The sequence below is a fragment of the Zingiber officinale genome, chromosome 6B, assembly GCF_018446385.1.
Source record: "Zingiber officinale cultivar Zhangliang chromosome 6B, Zo_v1.1, whole genome shotgun sequence".
NCBI classification, from domain to species: Eukaryota; Viridiplantae; Streptophyta; class Magnoliopsida; order Zingiberales; family Zingiberaceae; genus Zingiber; species Zingiber officinale.
In genome coordinates, this window is record NC_055996.1 from 64,707,155 (window position 1) to 64,721,094 (window position 13,940).

Here is a 13,940-nt window from a genome sequence, read left to right on the forward strand (position 1 = left end):
AATCGTAGCATCCGAGCGATCATGTGACGGACATGGTGTAATACGAGGATAGGAGATTTATTTCCCAGTTGCCCCGAAGATTGACCCTGCGATCTCATTGTGACAACATCCGCCACATACCAACTCGGATGACCCACATGTCCAATACTTCACATCAATGTCACTTCTCATCCCGGAGTAAGAAAGAGAGCTGGCTCTACTCTTCTTGAAGAAAACAACAGTGTTCCACCATTTGGGGAGATGCTTCTTCCATCCCAACGGCTCTGTTTGGGATTACATCACTCTTCTCTCTAATGCGAAGCAGAGATTAGAAATCCAAATACACTCAAAGATAGTCCCACATCTAGAATTTCGACGTAGGCAATAATGCCATAGTAGTATAAAATGGAAATTATTTTAATTGTATAACTCATCTTTGCGCTTGGGGCAATGTCGCAGCTAGTGAGGTTATAACCGAGGCGCGACAATTGCTGGTTGAAAACTATTTCCAAACCCCCTCTTTGGCTTGGGTTTAACTCATGCCATTGAGAATTTTTGGAAGGGCTCCCTCTAAAAAAGGGGAAAACCCTATAACTCTAGTTTTAATATTTTTAATTAATTCTTTGAGTATGTAGATTTTTTTGTATGTTAATTAATAAATGTTCATTTAGTTAATTTCTTGTGAATAAATCCTAAATAAGTTATCCAAAATACCCTTCCAATATCCTTCCAAAGAGCTAAAGCCTGCCATGATGATGTCAAAAGAATACTAGAAAAAAAAAAGAATAGTGAAAATTTCATTAGTCTACTACTAATGGAAGACCACAGAGCTAAAGTATTATATGAGATGTCAAAGTGGAATTTATAATTACTCATGTCAAGATAATGTAATATTTAGAGGAGTTACAAATCATAGGGGAGTGGCAACTCTTTCATTCACTCATTGTATCTCGGCTTTGTTCTATGATGGCTTCATGTGTAGGATAGCCCAAAACTTTCTAGGATGTTCGATCAATTCATTTATTCTGAACCATCAGCTTTAAACTTTTGGACCTAAACCACGAAAGAAGCGACCTAAAATTCTGTATGATGGTCTAGCTCCTAGATCCAAATGAATTTGCATTAGAACTTTTTGAAGGGAGTCTCCAAGAGAACTTCTTTGTGAAAGACCTCTTCATATAAGAAGTTGAAGGCCTCCTTCATAGTTATTGGATCACTAGTAGATCAATGACTCAGATTTCTATTTAGTTTGATCCAACGGCCCTTTATTTCATTCAACTGGATAAAAAGACCTTTTAGGTCTTTTTGTGAAGGTAACCTTTAGAAACTAATCTTAAAATTTCAATTTGAAACATTTAAATCAAAATCAAACTAAAATTGTTTTATATACAATTTGAAATCAAATTAAAATTTTCATAAAAATATAAATATTAACTAAAATTCACATGAAAACTGACTTGAGAATAAGAATACTAAGGGTGCGTTTGATTCGTGCGTTTTCCATTTTTATTTTTTGAAAAATATACGTTTTTAAAAAATGGTGTTTGGTTTGCATTTTCTATGTATGTTTTCTAAAAAATTAGATAGTATTTTCTGAAAAAATTGAGAATGTCTAAAAGTCATTTTCTATTTTCTAGAAAATATGCATTTTCCAAAAAATGAAAATATAAAATGCGCAAACCAAACACACCCTAAATTTTCCTTGTCAAATACATTTTTCAAGGCAAAGACTAAAATGGTGTGGTTGGCTTTCTCCTTGATAAGGTGCTTAGAAACATTATGTGTGTATCGTGTGAATAAATCATCAAGTATGACATCCTTGAACTGATGCACAATCAACGGTTCTAATACTGCACGAATACAATCCGCCACATTTTTTGTACTTTTTGTGTAGTTTGGTAGAGCAAAATTAAAAGAATGATCTTGCGAATCATCAAATGGATCCCAACTTGATTCAAAGATCTCTACTCGATCCAAATTGAACAACCCTTCGTGATGGATCATTGATTTCACATCTTCAAGAAAAGGTCCATAAAGCGGCAAATTAAAGGTGTCAACCTTTTCTTCTGATTCCCTAAATTCATATAAAAAAATGGCATTAGTTATATAATCATCTTTATATATTTAAATTGATTTATTTGATTAAAATGAATTATACTAGTTAGGTATTAACCGTTAAGATATGGAATTAAGAGGTAGAATATCGATAAAACTTTCGAACAAAGTAAACGTAGTGGAAAAGTAAAATAAAAAGGAACAAGAGTAACATAGGTTCTTTTTACTTGGTTCGGAGCTTGTGTCGACTCCTACTCCAAGGCCCACACTCGTCGAGTGCTTTCGTTGGGCAATCCATTAGCAATTCGAATAATTGATTACAAGAATTAAGTATAGAAAAGTTAGAAATAAAATACCGACAAATATAAAGCAATAAGAAAAGAACGGAGCTTTGTTGGAGTAGCGTCGCAACGTCGCAGGAGCGCAGGAGAGCAGATCGTCAATTCAGAGTTGTTGTATTGAGCTCCGCCTTTCACCCTCCAATCCATACTTAGAGAAAATGATTCGTGCGACAGCAAGCACACTGAGTGATAGTTGCTAAGAAGATTATTACACCTTTACTTAGCCACTCTTTGAGCGATCAATGCTAAGAAAGTTGTTACACTTTACTTAGCTGCTCAAATAAATTAGAGACTCACTCTTCATGGCACATAGCTTCTTTCCTGGTGGCACATAACCTTTATCCAGGATCCATCCAATCTTCAAATGGCACACACCCATTATCTTGGAGATATCCATGTCTTGCTATTTACCCAGATTAAATAATTTTCATTTACATCAATATGAACATCTCTAATCCCTTATAATGACCATTATGTCAAGAGCATGTTCCATATCCAATATTCACATTCATTTCTATACATAACAAAAATGGGCCGACCAGTGAATAACATCAAAAGATGTAAATATATTTAATATTCTTTTTTAGCTAGAATCTATTTATTTTAATTAGTCGCTTTCCTAGTTATGCTCCATAGACCGAATTATCCATAGCCATAGGATACACACTAAAGTAGCAGACACTGACTAAAATTTCAAGTAAACAGCTAAATAGTCAATAAGACAAAAAATTGAGATTAACTTACAATCTCAAAGGTCTCACATAGTAGAGAAACAGGGATCCATTCTCCTACTACCTTTATTGTCGCAATAGCATATATGGTATGAATCATATATTACGATGTTATTCTCTTTACTAAAAAGAGCGCATGTTTTTTTCTCAATTTTAACATCGTATAGATTTTGATCTAGACATATCTAATGTCTAATCCTGAATTCAACATATGAATTATAATCTCGCCTTCAACAGGTTCAGTAAATGGTGGGTTCATTTACTTCGATCATTATTAACACATAAATAATCTCATCTTGACACAATTATCAAGCCGACCTCAACTCATGGATGTGTCTCTAATTTCAGCTACATAAGCTATTTCATAAGTAATGGTCTTACCCCTATTTGTACTTAACAAACAGGTATGATTGTCCATGTGAGTGGACCAATATCCACTTGCCAACATGCTCACCGAGATATTATATGAATGTAACAAATACAATATATACACTGAATAAATTATGGCAAATGACACAATCATAACATAAAGTCTGATTGTTATTTCAATATTGTTACATTCTACGAAGTCCCAAAGACTTTACATGTTCTTTAAATGACTCTTTAGTCATTAGCTTAGTAAAAGGATCTACAAACATAGCACGTGTAGGGACATATTCAAGAATTACTTTTCTTTTAGCCACAATATCAATCACAAAATTATATTTAATTTCTATATACTTGCCTTTGCTATGATATTTGAGATCCTTAGAAAAAGCTATTGCCGCTTGACTATCACAATAGACAGTTACTGGACTCCCACTATCCTCAGCAATTTTCAGATGCTTCAGAAATCTTCTCAACCAGACTGCTTCTTGCACAGCCGCTGAACATGCCACATATTTAGCTTCCATAGTCGACAAAGCTATACAAGCTAGTTTCTTGCTGTTCCAAGAGATGACACCACCATTCAGCAAGAATACATAGCCTGATGTGGATTTTCTATCATCCAGGTCTCCAGCCCAATCTGCATCTGAATAACCTTTCAGACTCATATATGATCCTTGAAAATAGAGACAATAATCTGTTGTCGCCTTTAGATATCTGAATATCCTTTTTACCGCCTTCCAGTGTCTTAGTCCTGGGTTTGACTAGAAGCGACTGACCAAGCCCACAACATAGCTGATATCGGGACGTGTACACAACATAGTGTACATCAAACTACCAATAGCATTGACATATGACTTTTATTCATCTCAGCTATTTCCTCTGGAGTTTTAGGACACATGCTCTTGCTTAACACAGTACCTTTCACAATAGGTGTGTGTTCTATGTTGCAATTAGACATGCTGAAATGATGTAACATCTTATTTATATAAGACTCTTGTGACAGACCCAAAAGTCTTTTAGGACGATCTGTTATGATCTTTACTCCTAAGATGTATTCAGCTTCTCCCATATCTATTGTATCAAATTGTGATGACAACCACTTCTTGACTTAATTCACATATCCTATGTCATTTCCAGCTATCAGTATATCATCAACATATAATGATAAAATGACATACTTTCCTTTTTCCCTTTTTAGGAAAATACAATGATCCTCATTGATCATCTCGAAACCATAAGATAAAACGACTTCGTTAAATCTTATGTTCCATTGTCTTGACGCTTGTTTTAGCCCATATATAGATTTTCTAAGTTTACATACTTTCTGCTCTTGGTCTTTAGCAATGAAACCTTCTAGTTGAACCATATAGATTTCTTTGTCATGATCACCGTTAAGGAAAGAAGTTTTTATATCCATTTGATGTAATTCGAAGTCATAATGTGCCACAAAGGCCAAAATAACTCGTATTGACACAAATTTCACTACGGGAGAAAATGTCTCTTTAAAGTCAACACCCTCCATTTGGGTATATCCTTTTGCAACTAAACGAGCTTTGTATCTGTTAATTGATCCATTTGCTTTCCTCTTTATCTTGAGAATCCACTTATTCCCAATAGCCCTTTGGCCGGAGGAAGATCGACTAAGTCCCAAACATGATTTTGAATCATGGACTTCATCTCTTCAACCATTATAGCTTTCTATTTTTCTTTAACTCGACATCCCAATGCTTCCTCAATGGATTGAGGTTCGTCGTCGTCAATTGGAAGTGTAATCAATGCCTCATTCTCAATATCAAACCTCTTCTTAGGTTTGATCTTACGAACACTTCTCCGTAAGTTGAGCTGTTGAGAAGTCAACTCATGACTCGACATATCATTCCCACTTAGTTGACTAGACTCAGGTGTTCCTTTTGACACTTCTCTTGTTGATAATATCTTATCCTTCTCAAATAGAGGAACATTTTTATCAACATCACCTTTGATTGGGAACTCTGTTTCGAGAAAAGTCGTATCTCTCGAATCTATTTCGGAGATGGTTCCATCTAGTTGCTCACCTATAAAAACATAACCTTTGGATGTCTCATGATATCTTATAAAGATACATTTCTTACCACTAGACCCTAGTTTTTCATACTTGTGAGAACTATCATGAATATAAGCAGCTGACCCACAGGGTCTCAGATTACCCAAATCTAGTTTTCTGCCTGTCCAACATTCATATGAGGTAGATGGAACTAACTTTGAAGGCACTTTGTTAAGTATATAGGCTGCAGTTAATAATACATCTCCCCAATAGGAGATTGACAAATTAGCTTGCGCCATCATAGACCTAACCATTTCAAGAAAAGTCCTATTTCTTCTTTCAGCTACCCCATTTTGCTATGGAGTTCCAGGGATTGTCAGCTGTCTAATAATCCCTCTATAATTATATATGATCCGACGGTTAGAACAGGGGACCCCCATTTTGAGGGGTCAACATCATGTGGAAGTCAAAGGGCCAGGTGGCCGACCGGAGAAGGGCGGACCGGTCGGCCGACCGGAGAAAGATGGGCCGACCTCCCGGGCGGCCGTCCGGTGAATAACCGAAGGCAAAAGGTGCCCCGACAGGAGTCGGGGTTCCGACGCTCGATTGAACAGTAATGAAGGGCCGAGAGGAAGTCATGCTCGACCGTAGACATAAGGTAACATACTGCTAGTAGTCCCCACATAGCACCTTACCGAGGATCTCCCCAGCATACCGATGCATATGGAGGGTCGGACGTGATGTGAGTGCCGGTCGGCCGGACGTGAGATGAGTGCTGGCCGGCCGGACGGGAGATGAGTGTCGGCTGGCCGGACGCCCCGGCATAGAGTAAGGAGAGAAGGACAAGGAACATCTTATGACAGCTGTCAAGTCCTATGACTAGGCCTACTCCAAATCTGGCGGCAAGGTGTACTGTTGTCCCATTGAAGACGTGCCTGGACTGTAGCAGTATGGTGTCAGGTAAGCTTTCTGACAAACACATACCGAGGTATGGGCTAAGGACACGTATTTGCCTCGGTAGGTGTGCATGAGCTCTTTCACCGCTCTATATAAGGAGCCTTATACTTCGCCGGAGGTACACGTTCTACAATTTTTGCAGCCACTTCTTCACTGTTACCTTGCCTGACTTGAGCGTCGGAGGGTTGCCGCCGGGAACCCCTTCCCGGCCTGACTTCTGTGCAGGTTCGTCGGAGGTTCGTACGATCAGTCGACGATCTACGTCAGCGACCCGGAGAGCATCCGTTGATTCAGCTTTCGGACAGGATCAATTTGGCGTCGTCTGTGGGAACGCTCCTGCATCCGAACGGAAGCAATGGACGAGGCTGGACGACAGCACACGGTGACGCTTTCCACGGAGGAACTCGACGCTCTGATCGAGTTAAGGGCCACTAAGCTTGTGGAACAAAAACAGAAGGCACCAGCCAAGCGGCCTGAGCAGCAAGCCACATCAGCATCAGGTGGTCGAGTGGAAGTACCACAGGCCACAGTTCTCTTCCATCGAGCTCTCTTCCGCACTCCTCCTGAAGCCGCAGCAGCTAATCGCGATAGAGGCTCTTCGTCAGATGAAGTACCAATGCGGGATAACAGAAAAGGTAAAGCCCCCCGAGCGGACGCTTCGCCCGAGTGGGTCAATCGTCAGTTCTCAGAGGCCATCTTGAAGAAACCTCTGCCAAACCACTATGTGCCCCCGGCGATCGGTGAATACAATGGAACCACCGACCCGGACGATCACTTGGGTAAATTTGACAATACGGCTACCCTTCACCAATATACAGATGGGGTGAAGTGTCGAGTTTTTCTGACCACCCTCTCTGGATCGGCTCAACGGTGGTTTCAGAGGTTGCCAGACGGATCTATCACAAGCTTCAAAGACTTCCATACGACCTTCCTCCACCAGTTCACCAGCAGTCGGTGCTACCAGAAGACGAGTGTTAGCCTATTCGCCATCAAACAAGAGCCCAGGGAATCGCTCCGAGCCTATATCCAGCGGTTCAACCAGGTGGCTATGGACATTCCAACGGCCACCTTAGAGACAATGATGAATGCGTTTACACAAGGCCTCGTGGACGGGGATTTCTTCCGCTTGCTCATCCGGAAGCCACCCCGGGACTACGATCATATGCTATACCGAGCCAACGAATACATTAACGTGGAAGAAGCCCAAGCAGCCCGAAGAAAAGAAACTCCCACTAAACGGACTCCCCATGCCGAGCGGAAGCCGCATACTGCTAATCAGCCGCCCAGAGGACCACGGGCCGAAGCAATTCGTTCTCATCCAAGACCTCATGTCCAAGAAGTAGCAGCCGAGCGGCCCAGGACAAAGAAGAAATGAACTCCCATGTTCTGCTCATTCCATTGCACGGACACGCATAACACCCGAGATTGTTGGAGTCTTCCCTTGATTGCTCATCCCTTTCCTCGGAGTGGCGGCCGCAGATCACCATCGTCTGACAGGCGACAGAGGCCCCGTGAAGCCGAGCGGACAATACCCGATAGGCGGCAAAGGCAAACTCCTGAGCGGCAGCATACACAGAGACGTGAAGACAATCCCCGAATGTCTAGGGAACAACCCAGACCGTCCACCCGGGAGGAAGAGAATAGAAACAACACTTCCCGGGGCGAGATCAACATCATAGCTGGTGGGCCGACCGGAGGAGACTCCAACCGAGCAAGGAAGGCGAGCGTCCAGTCGGCTGCAGCCAAGAGCGGGCGAGCGGACCCGAAATCAGTTTCGGGCCCGGGGACTTGGAAGGAGTTGAAGTGCCCCATGACGACGCTCTGCTCATCAAAGCGGTAATAGCTAATTATATTATTCACCGCGTTTTTATTGACACGGAAGCTCGGTCAACATTATATTCAAAAAGGCGTTCGATCAACTACAAATTGATCGAGCCGAGCTCCTGCCCATGACAACCCCCCTCTATGGGTTTACGGTCAATGAAGTCCTGCCGGTCGAATAGATCCGACTGGCTATCTCGCTGGGAGAAGAGCCGCTTAGGAGGACGCGGACAGCAAACTTCGTGGTGGTCGACTCTCCCTCGTCATACAACGTCATTTTGGGACGACCGGCGCTCAGCGAGTTCCGAGCGGTCGTCTCCACCTTCCACCAGAAGATCAAGTTCCCCGTTGAGGACAAAGTGGGAGAAGTACGGGGAGATCAACTAGCAGCTCGGCGATGCTACGTCGAGATGGTCCGATCAGAAGCAAATTCCGCTCGGAAGTCGCCACGGATCGAGGTGAACGCTATAACTGAAAAGCCTCCCACTTTAGTTTATGAAGAAAAAGAGGAAGTGCAGATTCACCCGACCCGATCGGAGGCCACAACGTTCGTTGCGGCCGATCTGGAGGAAAGCCGGAAACAGGAAGTGATCAAATGCCTCCAGAGAAACTGCGATGTCTTCGTCTGGTTGAAGCACGAGCTGCCCGGAATTTCGCCGAGCATAGCACAGCACGAGCTACATGTCCGACCGGACGCTCGGCCGGTGAAGCAGAGAAAAAGGGATTTCAGCGCTGAACAGAACACCAACATCCGGGCGGAGGTTGAGAAGCTTCTGGAGGCCGACCATATACGCGAGGTTCAGTTCCTGAGCTGGCTAGCAAACGTAGTATTGGTCTCCAAGCCGGGCAACAAGTGAAGAGTATGCATAGATTTTCGGGATCTCAACAAAGCTTGCCCGAAAGACTTTTATCCTCTACCTCGGATCGATCAATTGGTGGACTCCACAGCTAGCTGCGAGTTGATATGTATGCTCGACGCTTACCAAGGATATCATCAAGTGCCGCTCGCCCCAGAAGATCAAGAAAAAGTCAGCTTTGTTACAGGCACCTACTGCTATAATGTAATGCCGTTCGGACTAAAAAACGCGGGAGCCACTTATCAGCGCTTGATGAACAAAGTATTCAAAGAGCAGATCGGGCGAAATCTGGAAGTATACGTGGACGACATTCTCATCAAGTCCGTCCGAGCGGCCGATCTCTTCGAAGACATGGAGGAAACTTTCCGAACGCTACGAAAATATGGAGTCAAGCTAAACCCTCAGAAGTGCCTGTTCGGAGCAAAAGGAGGACGTTTCTTGGGTTACATAGTGACCGAGCGCGGTATCGAAGCAAATCCCAGCAGGTGAAAGCTCTACAAGATATGCCGCCTCCAAGAAATCTGAGGGAGGTGCAGCGCTTGACCGGTCGGATAACTGCTCTGTCCAGGTTCATCTCCAAAACCGCCGACTGGAGCTTACCATTCTTCAAAATCTTGCGTAAAGCCACCAAGTTTCACTGGGACGAAGAATGCGATCGGGCGTTCAAAGATCTGCAGACATATTTGAATTCTCTTCCGGTATTAGCCAAGCCAGCTGCGGGTGAGCCACTTTGTATCTACTTATCTTCAACTGAGCAAGCCATCGGCTCGGCACTAGTAAGGGCGAGCGGAGAAGAGCTTGTATATTTTCTGAGTCATATTTTAAAAGACGCTGAATCTCGCTACACTGGGCTCGAGAAACTGGCTTTCGCTTTGGTATATTATTGCTGTCTCCCCAAGAAGAGAAGATGTATCTATCCGTCCGGCTTGATTATAGAGCTACGAATAATGAGGCAAAGCATGAAGCCCTTATCGCCGGCTTACAGGCCGCCCGGCATGTAGGGGCTGGACGGGTGATGCTGCATTCAGACTCTCAGTTGGCCGCCCAGCAGCTCTCAGGTACTTTTGAGATTAACAACGCTCGGCTCAAACTCTATGCCGAAGCCTTTGAAAAACTCAAAGCCGACTTCAGAGAGGTTATTATCCAAAAGATACCCCGAGCAGAGAATCAAGCGGCCGATGAGTTAGCCAAACTCGCGAGCTCAATAACGCCGGTCGCCATCCAGCAGCCAATTGAACAAGTATCTTTGGTGGCGCACGTCGACCGGATGGAGGGCCTCACGTTTCCGAGCGACTGGAGGACACCCATCATGGAGTTTTTACGCTCAGGTGCCACACCGTCCGATCAGAATGAAGCCCAGTTGTTAAGGAGAAGAGCCGGCTGGTTCACACTCATTTGAGATCAATTATACAAGAAGGCCTTCTCTCGCCCGCTGTTGAAATGCGTGAGCTCGGAAGACTCGGCGTACATCCTCCAAGAAGTACATCAAGGATCATGCGGAGGGCATCCGGGCGGACGATCGCTGGCTAAGAAGATCCTGCTGGCCGGATACTTCTGGCCAACCTTACAAGCAGACGCCGCTCGGACCGTGTCGACGTGCCTTTCTTGCCAAAGGTATCATAACTTCTCACACCGACCGGCGGAAGAAATGAGAGCAGCTACTGTGTCCTGTCCGTTCGACCAGTGGGGAATGGATATCGTAGGTCCGTTTCCTATGGCGACCGGGCAGCGGAAATTTTTACTTGTGGCAGTTGATTACTTTTCCAAATGGGTGGAGGCAGAGCCGCTAGCCAAGATTACCGAACAGATGGTCAAGAAGTTTATCTGACAGCACATTATCTGTCGGTTCGGCATCCCTCGCCGACTTGTTTCCGACAACGGACGACAATTCACTGGAAAGTTGCTCGAAGATTGGTACAAAAGTTATGGCATTGAGCAACACTTCACGTCCGTGGCATACCCCCAAAGCAATGGTCAAGCTGAAGTAGCCAATCGGGAAATTCTTGGCATTCTGCGTGCTCGGCTCGACCATTTGGGAGGAAGTTGGGTGGATGAAGTGTCGGGCATCCTATGGGCCATCCGAACGACTCCAAAGGAAGGAACGGGCGTCATGCCTTTCCATCTGGTATACGGCGGCGAAGCGGTGATTCCTGTCGAAGTCGGCATCGAGTCCGTCCGGATCCAGAATTATGATGAGGGAAACGCCGAGTGGAGGAACATAGAGCTGGATTTGGTTGATGAGGAGCGAGCCAAGGCGTCCGTCTGGCTGACGGCGTACCGTCAACGGATGAAGCAAAACTACAACCGGCGCGTAATACCCAGATCATTCCAGGTCGGCGACCTTGTCTGGAAGAAAGTCAAGCCGGTCGGCGACGTTGGCAAGCTTGAAGCTCCTTGGGCGGGCCCCTTCAAGGTTATCGAAAAGCTCCGCTCGGGCGCTTATTATTTGGAGGATGAAGATGGGCGCCAGCTAGACCGACCTTGGAGCGCGGATCATCTCCAGCCTTATCGAGCTGGGTGAAAGGTGCACTGATGTAACTCATTTTTGTGTATATTCTAGTCGCCCATGTCCTTGTAATGCAGGAAGCAAAAATGATTTAAAGGATGGCTAATGTGTTCGCCGAGCGGCTGTGTCAAAGTTAGCCTTTAAGGCCGTCGAGCTCCGACGTTAAAAATCGAGAGACGAGCCGGCGTCTATAAACCCTCCGAGCGGAAGACCGTCGAGCTCCGACGTTAAAAATCGAGCGACGAGCCGGCATCTATAAACCCTCCGAGCGGAAGGTCGTCGAGCTCCGACATTAAAAATCGAGAAACGAGCCGACGTCTATAAAACCTCCGAGCGGAAGACCGTCGAGCTCTGACGTTAAAAATCGAGAGACGAGCCGGTGTCTATAAACTCTCCGAGCGGAAGGCCGTCGAGCTCCGACGTTAAAAATCGAGAGACGAGCCGGCGTCTATAAACCCTCCGAGCGGAAGACCGTCAAGCTCCGACGTTAAAAATCGAGAGACGAGCCGGCGTCTATAAACTCTCCGAGCGGAAGACCGTCGAGCTCCGACGCGTTAAAAATCGAGACGAGCCGGCGTCTATAAACCTCCGAAGGAAGACCGTCGAGCTCCGACGTTAAAAATCGAGAGCCGAGCCGGCGTCTATAAACCCTCCGAGCGGAAGACCGTCGAGCTCCGACGTTATAAATCGAGAGATGAGCCGGCGTCTATAAACCCTCCGAGTGGAAGACCGTCGAGCTCCGACGTTAAAAATCGAGAGATGAGCCGGCATTTATAAACCCTCCGAGTGGAAGACCGTCGAGCTCCGACGTTAAAAATCGAGAGACGAGCCGGCGTCTATAAACCCTCCGAGCGGAAGACCGTCGAGCTCCGACGTTAAAAATCGAGAGACGAGCCGGCGTCTATAAACCCTCCGAGCGGAAGACCGTCGAGCTCCGACGTTAAAAATCGAGAGACGCGTCGGCGTCTATAAACTCTCCGAGCGGAAGACCGTCGAGCTCCGACGTTAAAAATCGAGAGACGAGCCGGCGTCTATAAACCCTCCGAGCGGAAGGTCGTCAGGCGTTGATGGTAAAATTCGACGTTAAAAGGCGAGCAACATGAATCTATAAATCCTCCGGACGGATAACTTTCTGTAAGGTCCTGCTCGGTTGTAAAGGCCGACCTCTGATCGGGCCCGCCGATAAGGCTAGAATAAAGAAAGCGTGGGTCCGAGCGGCTCCTTTATAAAATGTACTTGGGACGCGAGAAAACTGTGACCGAGATGAAAGTAAAGATGGGATGCTGGTCGAACAAACAAATAACAAAAGGAGACAATCCACTTAAGCCGAGCGGCGGACAGACAAAATTTATAATATTCGCCCCGAACGGCAAGCATACAAAAGATTGCACACTTAGAGAAATTACATAAACCCCTCATTCACTATCATCAAAGTTAAAGAGAGAGTCGGGGATGGAGCCCATCATGGCCGCCAGATCTTCGGGGGGAATCGCCAGCTCGGTTGGTATGTGGCCCTTGCTCTTCAGATATTCAACTGCCACTTTGATCGCCTCTTTGAAAGTTAAGGACAGTTTGTCGCTGAACTTTTGCCAAATTCGTCCGAGTGGACGAATGCTTTGCGCGCTTCCGCCAACCGACCGGGCTCCCCATCTTGATATTCTTTAAGAGTGGCTCCGGAAGCGTCAAGGGCCGCCTGGAGATCCTGCAAAGCCCCTTTCGCTTTAACCTGGTCGGCCGAGCGGCCCTCCCGTTCAGTCTTGAGCAAGGCGTCTAATTCCTTCACTCGCTGCACTAGCCCCCGGTTCTCTACCTTCATCATATCCATGTCGTCGATGGCTTGGCGCTTCCGGGTGGTCGCGGTCTTTATCTCTTTGTCCCGCTGCTTGACCAAAGCCTCGAGTCGAGCCACTTCGCTCGACAAGCCGGAAGACTTACCCCGTTAGGCTTCCAGCAGCTTTTTTGCCTTCTCCAGAGCGGCCGTTGACTGTCTGCTATCTCCCGCGGCTTTGAGCTTTTTCAGCTCGTCCTCCAGTTCGGCTAGGCGATTGCTGATTGCAATCTGCTCCACCCAATTCTGCAAACGGATAGGAGCAAGTTAGAAACTAAATCCAAATAACTAACATGACAAAGAACATACCCCGGTCGCCTGTTGTAGATTGTTGTCGCCTAGCTGACCGGGAGTCATCATTGCAATTCGGAGCCGAGCATCCTCCCAGGCTTTGGCAAGACGACCCGTGAGGGTGATCTGCTGCTCGGGGACCACTGGCCGATTAGCAGCCGCCATATATTCCTCCGACGGAA

The 13,940-nt window shown here is 45.5% G+C and overlaps 1 non-coding gene across 1 annotated transcript; it reads left to right on the top strand.

Annotated features, from left to right (window-relative positions):
- The first annotated feature begins 411 nt into the window (after positions 1-411).
- LOC121993289 lies at positions 412-567 on the top strand. Its single transcript, XR_006115155.1, has one exon. It is a non-coding gene; the product is annotated as a U4 spliceosomal RNA (small nuclear RNA).
- The last annotated feature ends 13,373 nt before the right edge of the window (positions 568-13,940 follow it).